Source organism: Thrips palmi, unplaced genomic scaffold, assembly GCF_012932325.1.
Source record: "Thrips palmi isolate BJ-2018 unplaced genomic scaffold, TpBJ-2018v1 HiC_scaffold_12, whole genome shotgun sequence".
In the NCBI taxonomy this organism is placed as follows: Eukaryota; Metazoa; Arthropoda; class Insecta; order Thysanoptera; family Thripidae; genus Thrips; species Thrips palmi.
In genome coordinates, this window is record NW_023144623.1 from 11,088,467 (window position 1) to 11,103,530 (window position 15,064).

A 15,064-nucleotide genomic window follows, 5' to 3' on the forward strand; every position below is an offset into this window, starting at 1 on the left:
GCACCTCCGTGTGTGTGTGTGTGTGTGTGTGTGTGTGTGTGTGTGTGTGTGTGGCGAAATTAATCAATACCCCCACCCTAGGCCCCTGCCGGACGCCGCGCGGGACGCCGGCTGTTCGCGTGCTGCGTTGCGTCCCTTCTCTCTCTCCCTCTTCCCTCCGCGTTTCGACTTAGTCGCCCTTCGCGGCTCAAGGCTCAGGGCTGCGCGCCGCGTAGCGCCGCGCGGTGCGAAGGGCCGCAAGGCAAGCAGGGCAAGCAGGGCAAGCAACGCGGCGCGGCGGCCCGGCCCGGCCTCCTCTTCGCCGCGCTTCGCCTCCTCCTTCGTCGAGGCCCTCCGCGTCCACGCCACCCACTGCACCGCCATAAACCGGCGCTCGCTTTCGGCAAATTGCATAAATCGCCGACTTAACCCTTTTATCCCGGTTTATCCGCGTGTGCGGCGTGTGTGTTGGTGTGCGTGGAGTTATGGGTGTCGAGGCGTCGGCCTGTCAATCATTGCCGCCGTGGAAGCGCCAGGCCGTCTCCTAGTCTCCTACACTGCGGCCGCGGTGTTTCGGGTTCGCCTGCGCCGCTTACCCGACCCGCTACCCCTTCGCCTCCTTGCTTACTCGGTGGCGGCAATATCCCTCCGGCATGCCGCGGCGCCAGCAGCAGACTGAATCCGAACAACCGCCCTTCGTCGCTCTGTCTCTCTCGCACCGCTGCCAAGAGCCACACGGGTGCGAGAGAGACAGAGCGATGACTGTTCGGAAACAGCCTGCAGCACACATAGCGCCGACTCAGGCCTGCGCGCCGTGCCGCGTGTGTGGGGCAATCAAACCTACGTCAGGGTGGCCAACCTCCGAGCGGGTCCACCGAGTCCACGACGCCGAGGATCGCGGCCCGGGCACCGAGTTCGCCACCCTCGACAAATCCGACGACCCTTTCTTGCTGGTCCGCGCTCCGCGCCAACCCGGCCACCACCCCGAGGCGCCGTGACGAACCAAGACCTGGACGCCTGTGTGCGAAGTCTTGCAGAGGACGCGAGAGGACGCCGACGGGTGGGGCGAAGGACACGCGAGAGGGTAGCAGCTCTGTCCACTTGAGCCCCACGGCCGCATTCCCAAAGGCTGCCCTGGCCGCCCTCGTCGTGCCCAGGGCCCAGGCTTGCCCAGGCTTGCCCAGGCTTGCCCAGGCTTGCCAAGGCGACCCCCTTCGACGTCCCCTGCGGCCGGGCGCCGCCGCCGCGTCGCCCGCGTCGCCCGCGCCCCGCAAAGGCAGTCTAGTCAGCACGGCGTGCAGCCCTAGGTAGCTCCTCCCTTTGTGCCTCTCTTGCCGACGACCCCTCTTCCCCTCTCTCTCCATCTCTCTCTCTCCGTTCAAGACGCCGCGGCGCGGACAAGCAGGCACTCCGCTGTGTCCTCCACGGCGCTTCTTCTGCTCGCCTTGGCCGTCTTCGCGGCCCTGCCTGCCGTGAGCGCCGGACCGCCGAATGCGTCCAGAACGCCGAGCTCCAAATTCGGCGCCGATTTTCCTCCCCGGGCACCGCACTGCGCCGCACTGCGCCGCCACTACCCCTTCCCGACGGCGCGCGGCGGCAGGATAGAAAAAGTTTGGCGCGTCGCGAATGGCCGCTCCCCTCCCTGCTTGTTCGCGGCGACCATGACGTCGGCGGGGCCGCGGCGCACGGCCGCACGCTCACCTGGAACACAGGAAGGCAAAAATGAAGAAGGCGGTGTGGGTCGCGGGGCCGGGCGGCGCGGCGGCGCGGCGGCGGGGCCCGATGATGAGAAGACTTGTGCCGTAATTCTTGGGGCGAGGCGGGGCGGGGCGGGGCGGGGTCCTGCTGGCCGAGTCCTTCCACGGTCCTGCCAGGGTGCTGCCAGGGTCCTAGCCGTCCCTGCCACGGCCTGGTGATTTACGGAGAGCCTAGCGACGCGTAGCAACCCCAACCAACCCCCGGCAACCCCCAGCAACCCCCACCCCCTCGCTGCGGCCTGCCTCGCCTCTCGCCTGCCTTGGTCAGCCCCAGGCTCGCAACCCCCGCGCCCCGCCCCGCCACGCCCCGCCACGCCCAGCTCTCCACAACTTAGTAGTAGTGGACATCGGCCGCAGGGTTCGCCGGCGTGGCCGGGGTGGCGGTGGAGCCTCGACCGTGGAGCCACGGCGTGGAGCCTCCACCGTGGAGGGCAGCCTGGCGCGGCAAGGCGATCACTCTGGAAGGGGAAACTCTGTGCGCAAGAAGAATTAATGGCTCGCGTGTGTGTGTGCGGGTGTGTGCGTGAAAGTGTGTGTGTGTGTTTGCGGGTGGGTGTGCGCGTGTGTGTGTCCGAGAGGGTGGGAACCTAGCCTTGGGCCTTGGTCTATCCTCACACTAACAGGGAGAGGGACACTGTCCACACAACCTCCAACAGTAAACCTGCCAGCGCGTCGCGTCCTGCCATCCAGCCGCCCCCGCCTCCGCGGGCCCCTCCATGGCCCCTCCTGCGGGGACAGAGTCCCCGGGACAGTGTCCACAAGCTCGGGGTGCATGTAGGTAACGAGAGCACGCCCTTTTGTATCCGGGATGAAAAGTTGAACAGTCTGGGACTAATCGAGCGGCGGGCCGACCGCGGAAAAAGAGAGAGAGGGGGCGTCGTTGCGCTGCCTTTATTTGTTTCCGGGAACCGAACGGGACGGCGCACCTGTGACACGCGCGGAGTTTTTAAAAAAGGCATAAAATGCAAGAAAATAAAATTTTAAAAGACTACTTTTTTAAATAAAAAGGGCCTTGTTGAGTATGCCGGATGGGGTCACTGCGTTTGCATCACAGCGGCGGGGGTCCGTCGTGCCCCGGTAGGCCTTTGTCGTGGGGCCGGCGTGGCTGGCGTGGCTGCGAGGCACAGTCTGCAATATCGGAAGCCGATATTGAGATTGCAAGGTATTGACGGCGGGGAGCGCGGCCTCGGTGAACGCAGCGAACGCACAGCCCAGCCCGCGCCAGGGCCGCCATCCCCCTGCCTGTGCACGTGCGCCACGGCCGCACTTCGCCAGCGCCAGCCCAGTCCGCGCCCAGCAGTGGACAAACAACGAACCAAATCTAAAACGGAATCATTGTCAGTACTAAAGTGACACAAATTTTGGTCCGGAGCATCGCTTGGTGGACGATCGCGTAGGGTAGCTATCGACGAGCCGACAGCAGCAGGGCATAGCCGTTGGTCCGAGTCACGCCTTCGCCTTCGGCAAGGCCTTCTGCACTATCCAGGGCCTCATCGAGTCCCTGCCGCAAACAATCAGCAGCAGTTTGGCCCTTTTGTTGCTTGCCTTTTTCGCCATTCCAGCGGGCCTGTTGGCCTGTTGTTTTGCTGCGGACTGTACTGTGTACAAACTGGCCTCCCCTCTGCGCGGCACGCCCGGCCAAGTCGGCCGGGCCTTGCCAGGCCTTGCCAGGCCAGGCGCACACACCCGCTAAGGCCGAGAGCACCGCGGCGGCGTGGTCACCGCGCCCCACCCGCCCCGCCCCGCCACGCCCTGCACCGCACCACGGACATGCCTCGCTTGGCCCCCTCCTGGTGTTGCGGGGCCGGCTGCCTGCTTGGTCGGTCGGTGTGCTCGCGAAAATCCGCTGCGTCGGGAAAATGAGGGAGAAGGTGGAACAGGAGAAATGGAGGGGCTGCCGGGGCCTGCCTGCGCGCCGTGCCGTGCCGTGCCGTGCCTGAAACGCCGGGGACCCAAGCACACCAGAGGCGCCTCGGCGCCGCGCTTGCTCAACCTACCCGAGAGAATTGGTGTGTGTGTGTGTGTGTGTGTGTGTGTGTGTGTGTGTGTGTGTGTGTGTGTGTGTGTGTGTGTGTGTGTGTGTGTGTGTGTGTGTGTGTGTGTGTGTGTCGGGGAGATTCTAGAGGAGCAAGGGCCAAGGGAAGGGCTATGCGGATAAAGGCGGGGACGCGAAGCGCCAAGACCGAGGTGGATGGAAAATTTAAAGGTGTTGCCGCAAGCAGAGGCGCGCTGCACGGCTCGCGCGCGCACACACACACACACGCACATATCCCCGCCCCCCCTTCTCTCTCTCTCTCTCTCTCTCTCTCTCTCTCTCTCTCTCTCTCTCTCTCTCTCTCTCTCAATCTCCCTCTCTCTCCCGCGGCTGGGCGCTTGGAGGAATTTGTCCATGCTTATTATTTTAGTTAGGAACATTAACGCGTGGCCACGGCCAGGGGGCGCTGGCGGCGCCACCCCCGCGACCGAGCGGCGTCTCCGCGGCTCCGTCGTCGCGAGGGCTGTCCAGGGCGCGCGCGAAAAAGAGCCCAAAAAATAACAAACCGGCGCGCGTCTAAGAATCAGCAATTACAATCACCGGAGGGGCGTGAGGGGCGTGGCGCGGCGTGGCGGGGTGGCCAAGAGCCCGTCCACCGCCCCCGAGGAGGGCGCGCCGCCCCGCCGCCCCGCCGCCCCGCGCTTCGGAAGTAACACGAGCGAGGCGTAATGAACGAAGGGAGAGGGGCGTGGCGACGGTGGCGCGGCGCGTGAGAATTAATGAAAACAAAGGAGGGAAAAAAAGTGGCAGAAACTTAATCAATATAATCCGAGGGAAAGGAGAGCGGCTTCGGTTGGTGCAGCGCTGGCGGTGCTGGCGCCGCGGCGGTGCGCGGGGGGAGGGAGGCTGGGCGGCCGGCAGCCCCGCGGCAGCCCCCTGCAGACTCGCGCCGCCGCCCTACCCGGCCGCCCCGACAGGCCGACAGCGCCTGCACTGTCAGCAAGAGGTCCGCGGAAAAGGGAAAAGGGGAAAGGAAAAAGGCGGCCACGGGCCTGCGCACCCTGCGCACGCCCTGCCACGCCCTGCGCCGCGTGCGCATCGCCTGCCGTCGCTCCGGCCGCGTCGCCCGTCGCACGGACGCCAAGCTGTCCTTGTCCTTCTCGCAGGCTCCAACTTGGGCCTTCCGCGATGCCCCCCACTCCCAAACCTCGAGCCACGATCGGAAAGGAAGGCGAGATTGAATTCCGGCGATTCCGCCGCGCGATTCCATTTTAGACGCGCGGATTAATCAACCCCTTGTCCCTAAATGTTAATCGACCTTCGGGCCTTCGGGCCTTCGGGGGAGGGGGAGGGCCGCGGCCGGGCGCGGCGCACTTAGGCCGTGGCGCGCCGCCGCGGCGCCGCGCTGCCGGGGAGCCGGCTGGACCTGGCATGGACCCCAATATCACAGCGGAGCAGCAGAGCAGCGGAGCGAGGGGCGGAGGGGAGGGAGGGAAGGACGAGGACCGCGAGGGTAAACGCCAGCACCGCCAGCACGCGGACAAACGCGGCGCCGTCCACCACCACCTCCACCACCACCGCGCCGTTCCGTGTCGCCCCCCTGTCGTCCCACCCTCCTGCGCCGCCCGCCCCCGGCCCCGTGCCGTGCGCCGCCCCCCGCCCCGAGCCCCCCGCGCTCGCAGCCCAAATTAGGTGTACTGCGCCTCCCCCCGGCGCCCGCCGCCGCCCGGGCAACCACCGTCCTCCGCCCCCCTGGGGGCGCGGCAAGCCATCTGTGGGACGCACGCGACAGCCCAGCGCACAGCGCCAGCGCACACCGCAAGCGACAGCGCCCGGGCACGCGACGGTACCGCCGCCTCCGCCCGCCAGCCCCGCCCCGCGGCGCACAGCGCACAGCGCACAGCGCACAGCGCACAGCGCACAGCGCACAGCGCGCGCGTGGACAGACACGACACGAGCTGTTGCCTTTCTCTTTTTCTTTTTTCGCCCGGCCGTGGCTCTATGGCGAGACATCCACGGCACACGAGCACGGCGGCACGGCGGCCTGCAGGGGGTGCACACGTAGTTTCATCAACGGCGGCCCTGTCCCGCCCCTACGCGTTACGCCCCCCTGGAGGTCTAGTCGCAGCATGGCAAGCCCGGCCTCGGCCTCTAGTCGGCGCGACCACTCCGCCCCGGCTTGTCTGCAAGCTACAAATTAGGTCCTGCTCCGCGCTCGGCGCTCCGCCCGGCTTGGCTGGAGGCCCGTCTCTCCCTCGCGGTCAGAAATATGGCCGGTCGAAGCCGCCCCCGGCTGGCCGATCGGCGGCGCTGGCTCCGGTTCGACGGCGGCCTCGGCCTCGGGGACGGTGTCGCTGGAGGCGCGCGGCGCCAGAACAATTCGGCCTCCTCGCTCGCTCTCAATTCGCAATCACCGGCGGCGCGCCTCGGCCGCCTGACAATCCACGCGCAGCGCTGCGCAGGCCCAAGTGCTTCGCCAGCCTCGCCGCCTCGCCCTCTGGCGAAAGGGACGCAGAGGCAGAGGCCGAGGAGAGGGAGCGCGAAGAGGGAGGCGACAGCGCCGCAGCCACCGCCGCAGCACAGCACTTCGTAGTCAAGCCGCGTTTCTCGCAGGCGGTCGGGGCGTGGCGGTGCGGGGCTGCGGGGCTGCGGGGCGGTCAGCATGACCCCCGTCTCCCTCCCCGCCCCACACCCTCATCAACTGGCCAGGCCGAGCGGGCAGGCAGGCCGCGCAGGCAGGCAGGCCCGCACACCGTGTCCTGGCGTCAGACCAACCCTTATTGCGACTAGCGCACCCACCCTCCTCCCCGATGTCCAGCGGGGCGCCAGCGCGCCAGCGGGGCGGAGGGGAAGGAAAGGACGCGGTGGTAACGCTGGTAGCGAAGGCGGGGCTGGCGGGGCTGGCGGCCACGGCGCCGGCTGCCGGGAAATTGGCCCCGGCTTTCGTGCGACGGTGGCAGCGCAGCCCAGTACTAGCGCAGCCCAGCCTTCGCCTCCGCCGCGGTGCGAGCAGCGAGCCCGGCCAAAAACGCGGAATGCCTGGAAATAAGAAGTGCCTCCAGTCGCCGCGAAATACCGGCGGAAATTGGAGCGGCCCTGACTCTCCGACGCCGACGTCGAGGGACTCGCGGCGCCTTGGCGACGCCTTCTGGAGGTGGCAGTGATAAGTCACGCCGGGAATCGTGTCCGCTCCGCGCCGCGCCGCCACGCCGCCACGCCAGGCGCTCGCCCAGGCCTGGCTCGGAGGCGCGTAAATTCCAGGTTCAACGGTTATTGGCAGTGGACCCCCTAGGGCCGCGGGGCCGCGGGGCCGCTGGGCTCGGGCCAGGCTCGGCCAGGGCACGACGAGTAGAGGGTAGTGGAGGGCTGGCCAGCGCCGGCCAGCCGTGGGCGATCAGGCCTCCCCCTCCCCACCCCGCGAAAGGACGCCGAGGCCTTGGTACAGCCTGTGCCTGCAAGGCCTTGGCCAGCGTTGGCACCGAGCAAGGCACGGCGCGGCCGGCACGGCACGGCGCAGGGACCGAGGGACCAGCCAGCCCTCCACTCGCCATGGCCGGCAGGGCCTGTCGGGGGTTGGTGAGGCGGGGTGGGGCGGGGTGGGGCGGGGCGCTGCGGGGGTTGGCGGCGCTGGCAGGGCGACCCTACTTCCCGTATCTCAGCCGTCAGCCCCTTATTGGACGCCGGGCCGGCCTGGCGGGGGCGGCGGGGGCGGGGCGGCGGGCGGGGCGGCGGCGGGGCGGCGAGGCCCGAGCCTCTCAGCCTCGCGGCTTGGCGCCCGGCGGCGGGGCGGCGCGGGGCTGCGCGGCGTCGGGGGCCTAACCCTGGGACGCGCGCACTATCGTGCCGCCCTCGGCGCCCCTCCACCCCCGCCGCCACTGCGCCACCCCGCCGCCCCCGCCCCTCGACGTCCCTTTCGCCCATCACGCCGCGGGGGCCGCGGGGCGCCGCGGGGGGCGATTCTACCAACTAGAACCGAAACTTGGGAGAGGCAGAGGGAGAGGGAGGCGGCCCGGCCGGAGCTTTCGCTCTAATTCGCGGAGCGCGGCGTCCGCTGCGTTGGCCGGCGCCGGCAGAAACCCGAACCCCGAACCACGAACCCCGTTGCCGCCGGGCCGTGGCAGGCCGTGGCCGGGCCGCCCCTAACAACGAACCCTTACACTGGATCCCGGGCATCCCCGGCCCCAAACCCGAGGCACGCTCAACCCTCTTATAGCACTGACCTCAACACGCCAAATAGCTCCACCAACAGCCCGACACCCGTCTCCAAAACGGTCATCACCAGTCGACAGCAGAAGTGAAATACCGGACTCGCTACAAGTTTCACTAAACAAAATGAAACTTGCGGTTTCAGCTCACAATTTGCTTCGTTCTCAAAACAACAATCTGTCTTGGCACCCACATTATTCTAATTTTAATATCTTGATATGTACCGATAAATCTATAATAATCACACTTGGAATATTGTAAAATATTCACCTGTATTCTTCGATACCAGTGCTTGGACAAATGAGTGTATATTTGTATTCAGTATTCACAGATATTCATTCTCAGTACACTGGCAAGTGATTACCCTTCGATACTGAAAAAACGCGCGAGTCACAAAAATTCCGACGCAGCGGCGCCGAATCGTTTCTCGCTTCCCGCCATTCTTGGCAGTGTAGGCGCCGCACGGCGGGGCGCTGATATTTTCGCGAGTCCTTTTTTTGTTTTCCGGGTACAGCAGCGCGGCGCGGGGCGTGGCGGGGCGTGGCGGGGCGCGGCGGGGCGTGGGCGGGGGTCGGGGGCCCAACGACGACGCCCAATAACGGAGCCCCACGGCGCCCCGCGGCGCCCCTCCGGGACCCACCACGTTCCCCGATGGCGTCGCCCCGGAGCCCGGAGGCCCGGAGCAGAGCGGGGCCCGCGGCCTCCGACGGCCACGTCACGCCCCTGCGAGGGGAAGGGGCAGGGGGAGGGGACAGCTCACGCCGCCACCGCCGCGTGCTCCGTGCCTCCGTGCTCGCAGGGAGCCAAACCACCCCTGCCAAGCTGCCTGCGCTGCCTGCGTTCCCCGCGCACCGCCACGCCGGCCTACGCGGCCAGGCTCATTCCGAACGTGGCTACGTCGCTCTGTCCTTGTCGCGGCACTGCGGTCCGCCCCGTGAGTGCGACAGAGACAGAGCGACGAAGGCGCTGTGCGGAGTCAGCCGACCGGCAGAGCCTCGCGACCACACCGAGGTTCAGGCGGCCCAGGCCTCGGCCTCCCTTATTGCACGCACGGCCGCGGCTTACGCCCGGAAACTTGGCGCGGCCGGCCTCGGCCTGGCCTGGCCTGGAACACCCTGCTCCACGACAGAGCCGGCCTGCTACCCTGCACGGCGTTCGCGGCGCGAGCTTACCTCGCGTGGCCCTGGGCCTGCCCGCCCTTGCCCCTCGAAGTAACGATGATTAACACACCGGGATTCCGGTCCGATGAAGAAAGGACGCACGGCGCCGCGGTCCTCAGGTGATCGATGCCGTCGCTCGGTCTCCCTCGCACCCCACACACCACCCCATGAGAGCGACAGAGACAGACCCGCGCCGTGATTATGATCCCGCCGAATCTTTCCGCCGGCGAGGCTTGTAATGACCCAAGCAATTTGGCGGCCGGTGTGCCCTGCAGTGTAGGGTTCGGGGGACGGCCCGGGACGGCCGCGGCGATGGCGTGGATCGAGGGGCGGGGAGCAGGGCGGCTGGGTTAGGCCGCCCTTCCAATACAAGCGATCACAGCCCGTCCGTAAAGCCAGCACGCTGCCCAACCAGGGCCTTAGCCAGCACGGCCGGCACCTGCCTCGCCGGCGCCACAGCCGTCACACAAAGCTTGTCCAGCACGGCCACCGTCGCAGCCCCGCCAGCCCACCAGCCCTCTAGTTCTATAATTACGCCACGTCTAGCCTTGGCTGGCCGGGCCCGTGCACGGCCCGTGGCCGGCAGGGGCGTCGCACGCCTAGTTAACCCCACTTTTAGTTGCCGTTTTGCGCTGTGCGCGCGCGCGCCTGTGTGTGTGTGCTCACGCCACGCCCCAGGACAGCGTAAGGGTTTAGGGCAAGGGAGACGAACCGTCCCAACTAGGGCCAACCCGTGTACGTACGGTGCGTACAGCGCGTTGGGTAACGCAGCCGATAGCACGAGAGTGTGTGGGTTAATGTGCGTGAGTGTGTGTGCGTGTGTGAGGGGGTATTTCAGGCACGCCGCCCTCAGTTTGATGCACTCGTTTTGGCGCGTCGGGCGCTCCAAAGCCAGGCGGGCCAGGCCTTGGTCAGAGCGTCGGCAGCCTCGGCAAATCCACAATAAAAATGCCGAAAGTTGTTGTCGAGAGGCGAATTGGAGGCGTCCGGCGTGTTAGATCGATTTCACCGTCGAGTTGGCACACCGCACGCTGCGCACGCTGCGCTCTGCGGCGCACTTTGAGCACGCACGGCTCGTAGAAGAAGGCCCTGGATCTGCGTGGCCGGGCCGGGCCACACGGCCGGGCCTATGAAACACGCCGTGCTGCCACGCGCGCCCACTGCTTGGTGTCGGCGACAAAAAGAGAGGGAAGAAAAAGCTGCAAACGCTGGCGGCGCTGGCGGCCTCCCTTCGCGCATTATTTCGCACTCGGCCGCTCACGCCGGGCCTGGCCGGGCACGCCCAGCAGGGCCTGCATGGCCTGCATCGCGCAGGCTGGAAGACTTGGACCCAGCCTCCTGGGCTCGAAGGCGACCATCCGTCCAGACGAGGAACTCAGATCCATGGCCAATTTATTGTCGTTTCGGCCCTTTTCGAACACACGTCGGTTGTTCGCTTTCCCGGCATTGTCCTGTGTGTGGTTCGTAATGACGGTAATGACTCTCCTTGACGTGCCCCTCGCCGTCAACAGGGGCGATCTAGATGCCGGTCACTTCGAGTGCCTCCTGGTGCGCGCCGAACGGGCTCCGCGTCGCTCCGCGTGGTCCGTCTGAACGTCTGCATCAGCGGGATCTAGAAGACCACCAGCAGAGTCTCTCTCGCACCCTCAAGGAACGCCCCTTGAGTGCGAGAGAGACAGAGCGCCGACAGCACTCTTCGGAATCAGCGCAGCGACAAAGCCAGCCCGATTGCCATCGGAGTTGAAGCGCAAACCAGGGCCGCGTTTAACAACTTTGCGAGGCACTTTGTCAACAGCATTTCCCACCGCGCAAGCAGCGCATGCACTGCCCGGCCTGCACCGCCTGCACCGCCTGCACCGCCACCACGCCGCAAGGGGCGACTTCCTGCGCGCGACGGGCACGTCGGGCACCGCCACCACGGCGACGGCTACCTCGGCCTGCTCCTCGATCCCGCGCGCCTGATAGCACCCGCAGCGCAGCAATTATTGCCCACCCCGCACGTCGCACGTCGCCGAAAACACGACGCTGTAAAAACGCACGCGCCTACCTAACAAGGGCCTAAATCCACCGCGCGTCAAGATACGGCCGCTGTGACGATGACGTTAACCACCGCGCTAAAGACCCGGGACCGAAAAGCGCAGCGCGGCGCAGCGGCCACTGTGTGATACGACGGCCTCCACCGCCACCCCGCCGCGCATGGACCGTCAGCAAAACTCCCCCGCCCCACACCATCAAAACTTGGCGCCCCTTCCGTATACTAAAGCGCGACCTATCCACAGCAAACGAGAGTCGAGCCGCCAGCCGAGCGAGCCGAGCGAGCCGAGTGGGGTGAGTTGGGAAGGAAAGTGGCACGGCACGGCACGGCCGCCATTTGAAAACGAGATATATATCCCCCACCTGTTGCGGCCACGTCGATTCCCACTGCCGCCGCCGGAGCGGCAGAGCACTGGCGGGGCAGGGCGGCAGGGCGCTGTCGTCGAGTTGGATAAATCATGCACAAACGTGAAAAGCAAACTGCTGCGGCTTTGGCTGTTTCCTCTCCCTCTCGGACTTTCTCTCGGCAAGGGAGGCGAGGGGTGGGGGTAGTCGGGACGGTCGGGACACTGGATTCACATTCAGATTGGCGCGTCGCTACCTTTTCCTTTCGTTTGCGGCGCCGCCAGTGGTTCAGATCAACAAGTGCGTTCTCGTGTACTCTGGCAGTCAGAAGCGCGCGCGGCGGAGGGTGGGTGAGTGCCAGCGAGGGCAGGCCGTCGATAAAACCCTCGCACCGGCAAAGTTCAAACCAAGTTCAAGTGCATCAGACGCCAGTCAGAGGAAGGTTGGGGATTTACAAATATTTCGCCGTACCCAACCTAACATTAAGCGGCCGCCGTTCCTGTTTCAGCAACGCGGAGAGTAGCCACCGTCTGCCACTGCCACATTTCCTCTTTCCTCGCGAGCACGCGGCGGCGGCACGGGGCGGCACGGGGCGCAAACTCTGGTAGCGGCCAGCCTTCCGCGAAACGCGCGCGGTCGCCCGGGTCGCCTGCAGCGCATAGGTCGAAGCCAAGTCCACTCGAAACTAACTTTCCTGTTCCAAACTTGGCCGACGGATGAACATCGCTCTCCGGCTAAATCAATTGTGCGGACGGCATCCGGTCCCCGGACGGCGCGGCGTCACACGTCACCCACGCGCCGCCGGGCCGGGCAATAACCAAATGCCGCCGCCGTCGTCGGGGATCGATCCCGGGATGTCTGCGGCGACGGAGGACGGGGCGCGTACACGTGCCGAGGCTGGATGCGGACGATGCTTCGTCGCGCCGTCTCTCTCGCGTCCGAGACTGTTCGGCTTGTTCGGCGAGGCACCTGGTCCAGGGTGGAACCCTCTTCGGAACGCGGCGCGGCCGAAGTACGCCCTGATTCAACGATGGCGGTCGACGGGCACGCGGCCACGCCGATGGGGCGTTCAACACGGCATCAAGCGCGCTCGCGCTCGCCGTGCGCCTTTTACGGCGTCGTCTCTCCGGGGTTTAGGACTACTTGGCCAGGAGGGGGTGGGTGGCGCGGCCGCGTGGCGCCCCGTAGCCAGGCGTATAGCACACGAACGTATCCCGCAATATAAAGAAGAGACCCTACCCGCTTTGCCGGATCAACAAGTGGTCACTTTGGCCGCCACAGAGACGTCATGCGGTGAGCTATATCAGCTTTGTGTGATGAGTTATTCGCCTCGCTCCTCGCGCTTTCGTCTGCAGGCTTCTGCCGGCCGCTGCCATGCTCGCGGCCCGAACAGCACTATCGCCGTCTCTCTCGCTCTCGCGGGGCGTCCCGCAAGGGTGTGACCCTCCGGCTGGCCGGCGAAGGCGGACGGAGGAGCCCCGCTGGGCGATGGACACCTCAATTCAAACACATCCTCCCTCCCCCCGGACTTATCTGGAGTCCTCGCTATCGTGTACAGTGTATGCGCGAACGGCCCGGCCGACGGACACTCAGACGCGCTCGCGACTCTTTGCTTTCTTTATTTCGCTGTTTATTTCATTGTTTTCTCCACGCGATGGCCGTAATCAGCACCAGCGCGTGCATTAGGCTTTATGCTGGCCTTTTGGGCCCGTTTCGACACCACGCACGCACAGCAGGCGAAGCAGCGCGTTATCTATAGGGCGGCTAATAACGTTTTAGCGCCGCGAGTCGGAGGCCGGCACGCCGACGGTGTGCCGACGGCCGGCCCGGCCAGGGCTGCCAGGGCCAGGTTGTTGCTGCAGACAAAGTAATTCGAGCACTCCGCCACTCCGCTCGGCTGCCTGATTGTTTTCACACGCGGATTGCCGGAGTGGCTGATGGCCCCCTCGTCCACGCCACGCCCCGCCGCCAGCCCGGCCGCTCCGTCTCTCTCGCACTCGGTCCGTCGAGGTGCGGAAGGGAGAGAGAGGGAGAGAGCGCCTGTTCGTAAGCAGCCTGCCGGCCGCCGGGATGGACCGGGAAATTGATCAAAGGCAAAGGGGTCCTTCCCTTCCGCCGAGTGGACCATCGCAAAATGAACTAATTGTCCCCCTTCGGTCCTTCGGTCCTTCGGTCCTTCGGACCGGGATTAGAGTTTACAAGCGGCGGGCGATGAAGGGAGGAACGAGGGGGAGGGGGGCTGAGCTGCCGGACTTGGCCCGCTGCTGGGCAAGGAAAGGATTGAGCGGGGGGGGGGGGGGGCTGTGGGGGCTGAGCCCCGCGGTCCCCGAGCTTGGTTATCCTTCGCGTTACGTACGCGTTGCGTGGCTCGTGCACGCGGGGGTGGCTTTTGTAATGCGCGGATCTTTGTCCGGCGACGTAATGACTGCCGTTTCAGTCGGAGGGGAGGACGCCGACGGACGCCGACGGAGGCAAGAATTAATCACACACTGCCGCATGCCACGCCACGCCGCCAGCGCTTGACCGGCGGGCCCGGCGGGCTCGGCGGGCTGCCTACACGCCGCACGCACGGCGCCGAGCCGCTGCTTAGATTGGCTGCTGCGGGCCCGGGGCTTAGACTCTGGCGGCTCTGGTGGGTCGAAGTTCCGTGCGCCTGGCTGCCCAGCTTGGCGGGGCGCGGGGCGGAGGCCTGGGCAGAGGCCGGTTGCTGGCCAGCGTGCCGTGGCCACCGCAGCCCCCGCCCCGCCCGGCCCGGCCCGGCTCGGCCCGGCCCGGCCTCTGCCCGCGACACGGCTTCGACATTATCCTCCCCTTCCCCGCCTTCCCCGCGGCCGTAGCCCTGAGGGTGTCCTAAGGCTGCCCGGCCGCGCCGCGCCGTGCCCGCCGTGCCGAGCAGCGGGCGTGACGCCGGGGATGGGAATATGTGACGTCAGCGAAATTTCAAGCGCCGTGCCGCGCCAGCCGCGCCCAAGGGCCCCAGAAGGGCTGGCGGCCCGGCGACCGGACCGCGCCCAAGGGCCCAAGCGGCGAAGGGGCGAGGCCGGGCGAGGCGGCGAGGGGCGAAGCATGCTCGGCCCACTACACCCCGTGCGAAATTCACCATACTGTCCTGCCTGACCCTTCACGCCGTCAGCAAAGTCACAACATCCACCCCCGGCATCCTGGCCTGTCGACTGCTCACCTCGCCTCCGCAGGCTCACAGACCCGCAGACCTACAGCGGCGCCGCGGCGGCGGCGGCCCGGGATTTCGCGAGCTCCCCGTCTTCGCCGGACTAGGCGAGGAAAATTCTCCCCCCTCCCCCTCCGATAACTCGAGGCCGAGACTGGAACTTGGATGATCATCACTTCCCCGCGTGTCCACGCCGGGCGGGGCGGGGCGGGGCGGGGCGGGGCGCGGCCTGGAGAGGCGCAGGTGGCGCCAGAGATTGGCTGCGCGAGCGGCACTTGCGACTTGTGAGACCCCCGGCCCTGGACCCGTCCGGAATCCGGGAGTCCAGGACCAGCAGCGGCCCGCGTCAGCATCGTGCCGCTCCAGGGGCGGCTAGAAAAATATTGCATGCGAGCCGAAAACTTTAAAATCCAATTCAGTAAAAATCAAATAAAATCAC